The sequence below is a fragment of the Ochotona princeps genome, chromosome 8 (assembly GCF_030435755.1).
Source record: "Ochotona princeps isolate mOchPri1 chromosome 8, mOchPri1.hap1, whole genome shotgun sequence".
NCBI lineage: Eukaryota > Metazoa > Chordata > Mammalia > Lagomorpha > Ochotonidae > Ochotona > Ochotona princeps.
The window spans coordinates 71,371,270-71,377,976 of record NC_080839.1 but is presented as its reverse complement, the minus strand read 5'-3'; positions in this window follow the sequence as shown (position 1 = coordinate 71,377,976).

Below are 6,707 nucleotides of genomic sequence, written 5' to 3'. Positions count from 1 at the left end.
CTCAGATGAGGTTTCTTTGGCGATTTCCTACCAACTGAACCACTGGACTAGAATCCCAACGATGAAGAGAAGTGCAGGTTCCATGATCTGACCATGGAGTGCATGTGTCAAAGCTGATCCTCCTCAGAGGCTCAGACGGAGCAGTGGACAGCATACCCAGGTGCACATGGAGGAAAGGGCAGGCCATCGGAACCTGCAGAGGACACCCAGTACCACCACAGAGGACCAAGGACAGAACAAATCGATCATCTACCCCAGCCATGCGTTGGCAGTGAAATCTGAGCACGGTGGGCTATGTCAGCCAGTGGACTCTGGAGAGATTTCATCGTGCTTGGAATGGCGAGACTGGCAGCAATTCAGAACTGTTGAACTATCAAAACCACTTGAGCAAGACCCTCAGAGTATGCCCCACATTGGGGACCTGGGATGGGTGGGAGACTGGGTCGGGTTTTTCCCTTTATCTCTCACCTTACCCCAGATACAGAAAAAAATAATAATAATAAATGTGGAAACATTTAGAAGTGTTACTGAGATTTTAATGAAGTGAAAGAAATAGCAAAATTAGGAGTGCCTGATCTAAATTCATTTTGCTGTGTATCTAACAGTTTGATACCAAATTCCACTTTCTGTTCCCAAATTTTCAATGACCACAGTACCCTGGTTCTCTTTCAAGCATTCTATTTTGTTCTTGTTCCTTGCTGATCTAGTCATGGCGCTGCTTGCAGACTTTTAATCATGTGTAACTGCTTAGGTATTTGTTCACCACTTCACTGACTTGTTAAGAAAGCTTTGCTTCCCTCCAAAACACATCTCAAAAGACCTGGCTTTTTTACAACGAAGAGTTCTTGTCTTTCTTTTTTCATTTAACATGGCTCAGGCCTTGTCACATATCCATAACTTCAAATTCTTTTGTTTCATAATTTTTCTTATGCTGTAATTTTTCCTGAGGTATTTAAATAATCATGTGACATCTATTACAGGACAGGCGTTGTGCTGGGCCCTGGAATTTTAGCAGTGAGCAAAATTCTGTAAGACTTAATATTCAATAAGTTGCTGCTACTCTTGACACAAGGGCATTTGCTAAATGGTAGCCAGGCCAGTGAGCATCATTTCGAAGGAGGACTCGGATTTCATTTCCAGGTGAATAGCCAGATAGCTCTTTGGGTGAAAACTACTAGAGGACAGTAAGAAAGTGGGGAGTGGGGACTTCAGAAAAAGGAGGCTGTAAATTAGTGAGGTTACAAAAGGAATTCCAAAAGACGTGATATTTGAGCTCAGTATTGAAAAAATAATGCAGCCACTGAAATCTTGTAATGGTGTTCCATAAAGTTTGTAGAAATGGAATTGAAAATGTAGTGTAGACAATTTTGAAGTTGCATTTTTTTATAATCCTCATTTTTTCAAGAAAATTTTGAAAACCTGTCATGCATTACTATAAACTTGTTTACAATTAAAGTAAGCATTTTACTGGCATTTTCCATAAGTAGCCATATTATCACCCCAGTCACCTAACATGTTATTGAATACCTGATTTGTGCAAAGCTCTCAGACTTCTGTGCATAGCAGCCAGCTGATGATTTAGTGAATTTAAAATAACTTCTCCAGGCCATCCAGCTGGAAAACTCCTAGCATTGCAGTTTTATCTCAGATGTAACTCTTAGTGAGGGTGATTCCATATATGTATGTATTCACTTGACACAATTATTAATTCAAATAGTGCCTCAACAATCTGTCTCTTGGGCCCTGCACGATAGCATTATGGTTAAAGTCCTTGCCTTGCATGCACTGGGATCCCATACGGGCGCCGGTTCTAATCCCAGCAGCCCCACTTCCCATCCATTTCCCTGCTTGTGGCTTGGAAAAGCATTAGAGGACAGCCCAAAGCCTTGAAACCCTGCACCCACGTGGGAGACCCAGAAGAGCTCCTGGCTCCTGGCTTCGGACTGGCTCAGCTCCAGCCGTTGTGGTCACTTGGGGAGTGAAACATCGGACAGAAGATCTTCCTCTCTGCCTCTCCTCCTCTCTGTATATCTGCCTTTCCAATAAAAATAAATCTTAAAAAATTCTGTCTCAACTTTATGATCAAAAATAATTCCCCGTTATTAAAATCCATATCCCTTAAATCTACCTTGCTTTTATTTCCACATACCAGCACCTGACATTTTTCAAATGATGTTTCCCAGACTACAATGCAAACTTGCAGGCAGAAGCTAACTCTTCTTCCTTCACAAAATACCAGAGCAATGCTTGACACACTGACTTCTAAATGCATGAAGCCCTCCTGCTGCCTTCCAATATGGAGCCTCTACAGCAGGGGCTTTGCAGAGTGTCATATAGAAACTTCACAAGCTTGGGACAGCCTGACCCCAACATGTCTCCTTGCACGTTCATAACGAGGACTGCTTCCCGGAGTGCTTGTCTGAAATGCCAGTTTCTCCCATCTTAGCCAGACACACTCCCTCCTCTGCCACGGACCAGCTCAAATGTCAGCATCTCTAATTCCAAGCAGATTTAGCTGTTCTATTTGTGTTCCCAGAGACATTGCACATTCCTGTGATGGCATCACGTTTCATTCACTCATGCAGCAAATTTTAGTGGGATGGCTACTCTGTAGGAGGCATTAAGTCCCCTTTTTAAGAATGCATCTCCCCATAAGATAGAATTGAGATCTTTGAGCATAGGAAACCGGCACAGCTTGTTTTTGTATCCTCCAGAGCCCTGCCTAGAATTTGATACATTAGACCTCTGTTCCTCCAATTCGTCTACCCTTCAGACACGGTGCAGAAACGCTCCTATAAGGAAGACATTCACTTCTGTGGGTTTCTGTTATTCTTCATGGGTTCCACATTGTTGTGGCCAACATCAGATTGTGAGCATCCAGAGGGCAGAGCTATTTATGTTTCAGATCTGCAAGGGCTGGCACAGAAAGCATTCTTTGAGTAGTTGCTGACAGTAAACCCAGGGGCTTCTGAACTTCATAAAGACCAAATTCAGTTGAATGGTTCCTGCTGCCAGCTTGATCACTGTCCACCTTTAGCCATTGTAAGACTGCTTCATGGGATGCTTGCTTCTGGAAGGTGCAGGAGCCAAGTCAGCTGTCTGTTGTGTGAGTAGCATGTAGGATAAAACAGCTTCAACAATCCAAGTGAAGGCAGCCCCTTTCATCTGCAGATTAGCACAGCAACGTTTATCACCGCCTTCACCAGGAAAAGCTGTTGTCCGGCTCAGCTAACAGCTTGCAGCAGCCTCTATCAGGGACTTGCCACATTGCCTTTAAAGGCACATGCTGCAGAGTCAGCACCTACAGCAAGCCCCAGTAACAGTCACCCCAAAGTGGGACCATTTCACATGATATCCAAGATGGATGGTTTATTTAACGCTTGACCAGATTTCATAAGATCTCTATTCGCAATGGAAAGGAAGTTCATCAACAAAGTAGGCTGACCCTTCTGTGGCGAGAATCACTTTACATATTTTGCCAAATGTCTTAAACATTAAAGCAGAACTTGATAAATAAAAATTAAGTGTCAGGACTTTCTCAACATTCATCTCTGCCAGGATCTCCCCCCCCCCCCGCAAAAAAAAAGAAAATGCTAGTATCCTTAAATGGAAAACTACCTGTGTACTTAGAATTCTGCGATCAAAGGCCAAATGAAAAGAAATTTCTTAAAAAATGTTTAATTATTTGAAAGGCACAGAGAAAGGGCGAGATACAGGAGTTGGGAACTCCATCTGAATCTCTGTCAAGTTCCTGGACCACCATCCGCTGCTTCCCAGGCATATAGGCACGAAGCTTGATCAGAGTTGGAAGGGCTCAGATTCCATGAGCTGTGGCATTCCAAGTGGCAGCTTGACCCACTGTGCCCTAATGCCTTCCCTCGTTTCAATCATCACAATTCATTTACCACTTAGCCGATGCTTGCCTTTCAACTGAGTAAGATCTGAAAGGACTGTGCTTATAAAGGTTTTGAATCTGAACTTTAAAAAGCAATTTACAAAATGCCTACATGACATACATTACCAGTCCTTTGCCTTTTTGCTGCTAAGCAATATGTGTTACGATAACTGCTCTAATGCAATCACTACTGCTAAAATCACTTAGCTGTTTGTTAAACAGAAGATGCTGACCTGCCAAAAGGCTGATTTACAGGGCTGTCCCAATACCGACGTCTCCAGCCTAGGCCCTGGGGTGTCAGCTCAGTACAAGCAGGGCCATCTCCTCCTGCTTGTTACTTGCTGTGTCTACTGTGGTTTATAATCACATGTGACGCCTTTGAGATGTTTTATTAGGGTTGGCACTGTGGCGCATAAGTTTAAGCTGTTGCTTGTGATGCCAACACCCGGTATCAGAGTTTGAGCTACTTCATTTCTGACCCAACTCCCTGATAATGCACCTATGAAAGTAGCAGAAAATGGCCTAAGTGCCGTGGGCTATGCCACCAAAGTGGAAGACCTGGCTGTGGTTCTGGGCTCTTGGCTTTGGACCAGCCCAAGCTGTTGTAGCCATTGGATAGTGAACCAGCAGATGGGAAAACTCATTCTCTCTCCCCTGCTTCCAAGTGTTATTTTTTAAAAAGAGAAAATATTAAACTATCATTAAAATCTGCTATTTTTGGAGAAATGTGTCTCTAGTTTACAGATAAGAAAAAAGAGACAAAGCTAACTCATTGGACCTTGGTGAGTACAAGCAGGATCACACAGTTCTGAAGCCTGTTATGTGGAACCTTAGTCTTAGCAGAACACAAATGAAAGAATGAGATGTGCTGCCCAACTCACTGATTCCTATATGCTCTGAAGGGCAAGCACCGTTACACCCTGATTACATGTGAGATTAGGAGAACTTAAGGAACCAACCTGAGGTCAGCACCAAATGAACAAGAGAGTTGAAACTGTAAGTAGCTCAACTTCAAAGCCGGTTTACTCCCTGTTCCTTCCTACTGTTTTGGTGAAAATTCAACCTCCTACACATATCCCTTCACTCCAGGTCCACAGTACTTGAAATAAATCATCTATCAGAAAAACATAATGACCTTCATTGATCTGCTAGGGAAAACCGACTGCAGATACCATTTGTCTTGTGGCCTACTAGGAGCTGTAACTCGTTCTCATTGCCCGCAAGTGCTAGGGTTTCTTGTTGCAATCTCTAGGCCAGGAAATGTCAAGACTCAAGGCACATCCTCTACTGAAGCTGTATTGCTTTCACACCGTCAGGAAGGCAAAAGCAGAATAGGGAAAGCCAACATAGTCAGTGAAAACCTTCTGTACTCAGGAACAATAGATCGGAGGCCCAGAAAACTTACTTTCAACTTCTCAGAAATTATCACAAATTCATTTGTTTTCAGGATTAAAAAATAACTCTTGCGGTCAGCACTTGGGGAGACTGGAGGATTTGCCCGTTTCCTTCAAAGCTCTAACCACCAGAGACAGGTAGTCCTCAGGAGGTCACCTGCAAGTTCTTGGTTAAGAGTATATCTTTTATTTGTTTATTTGTTTAGAAGGCAAAGTGACACAGAGCAAGATTTTCCATTTGCTGATTCTCTCCTCTAATTCCTGCAACAGCCAGGTCTAGGCCTAGCCGGAGCCAGGAGCATGGAACTCCATCCGAGTCTCCTGGGTGGATGGCAGGAACCTGGACTTGGTCATCACCTGCTACCTGCTGGTGTATTATCAGGCAACTGGATTGCAAGCAGAATAGATGGACAATAACCCACACGTTAGCATGGGATGTGGGCAGCAGCTTAATTCTGTGCCAAAATGCCTATCAAGAGCCTCTGTGATTCCTTTTTGAAGTTTTCACTTCTTTAACCACTTTTGCACAGTGTCTGCCATGAGCCAGGCCCTGTGCTAAATAAATTCAGTATATTGTTTAGTCATCAGAAAGGCAACCCAGAGAAGTAAGCAATGAGCCTAAGGTCACACTGCTAGCACCCAGAGCTCCTCCAAGTTGCATGACTCCCTCCAAAGGGCAGGTACCATCTTCTGCAGGCGCTGCAAGAACAGGCTGCTCACTGATGTGCCTGCTTCCAATTACTTGCGCCATCCTTTGGCTCACACACCAGCCAGATAAAACCGTACAAGATGAAGAAGCATCCTGTGGATTCCTATCACAGTGTAAATGCCTATTATTTTTAGCATATCATTTCAGAATAGTTTCAAATTTGCAAAGCAAGCTTTTTGAGGCAGTAATACAAAGAATTTTCATACGCCCTCACCCTGCATCATGTATTGTTAACATCGTATTATTGTATGTGTCATTATTAATGCACCGTATCCAGCTTCTCCTATTTTTTTAGTCTAAACTCTATCTCTCCCAACCCTCTGAACTTCTAGTAACCTGAAAAACAAAATGAAACTAAACTAAAATGAATTTGTGACCATTTCTGAGCATAAAATCAGGTTAAGGTTTTTGGGTTTTGTTGTTTTATTTTTTAAATTTTTAAAAATTAAGCTATCACAAATAAAGGAAAACATGCTGCCTTATTTTTTTTTAAGATTCATTTATTTTTATTGTAAAGTCAGATATACAGAGAGGAGGAGAGACAGAAAATTCTTCCATCCACTGATTCATTCCCCAAGTGATGGCAATGGCTGGAGCTGAGCTAATCTGAAGCCAGGAGCCAGGAGCTTCCTCTGGGTCTCCCACGCAGGTGCAGGGTCCCAAGGCTTTGGGCTGTCCTCTACTGCTTTCCCAAGCCAGAAGCAGGGAG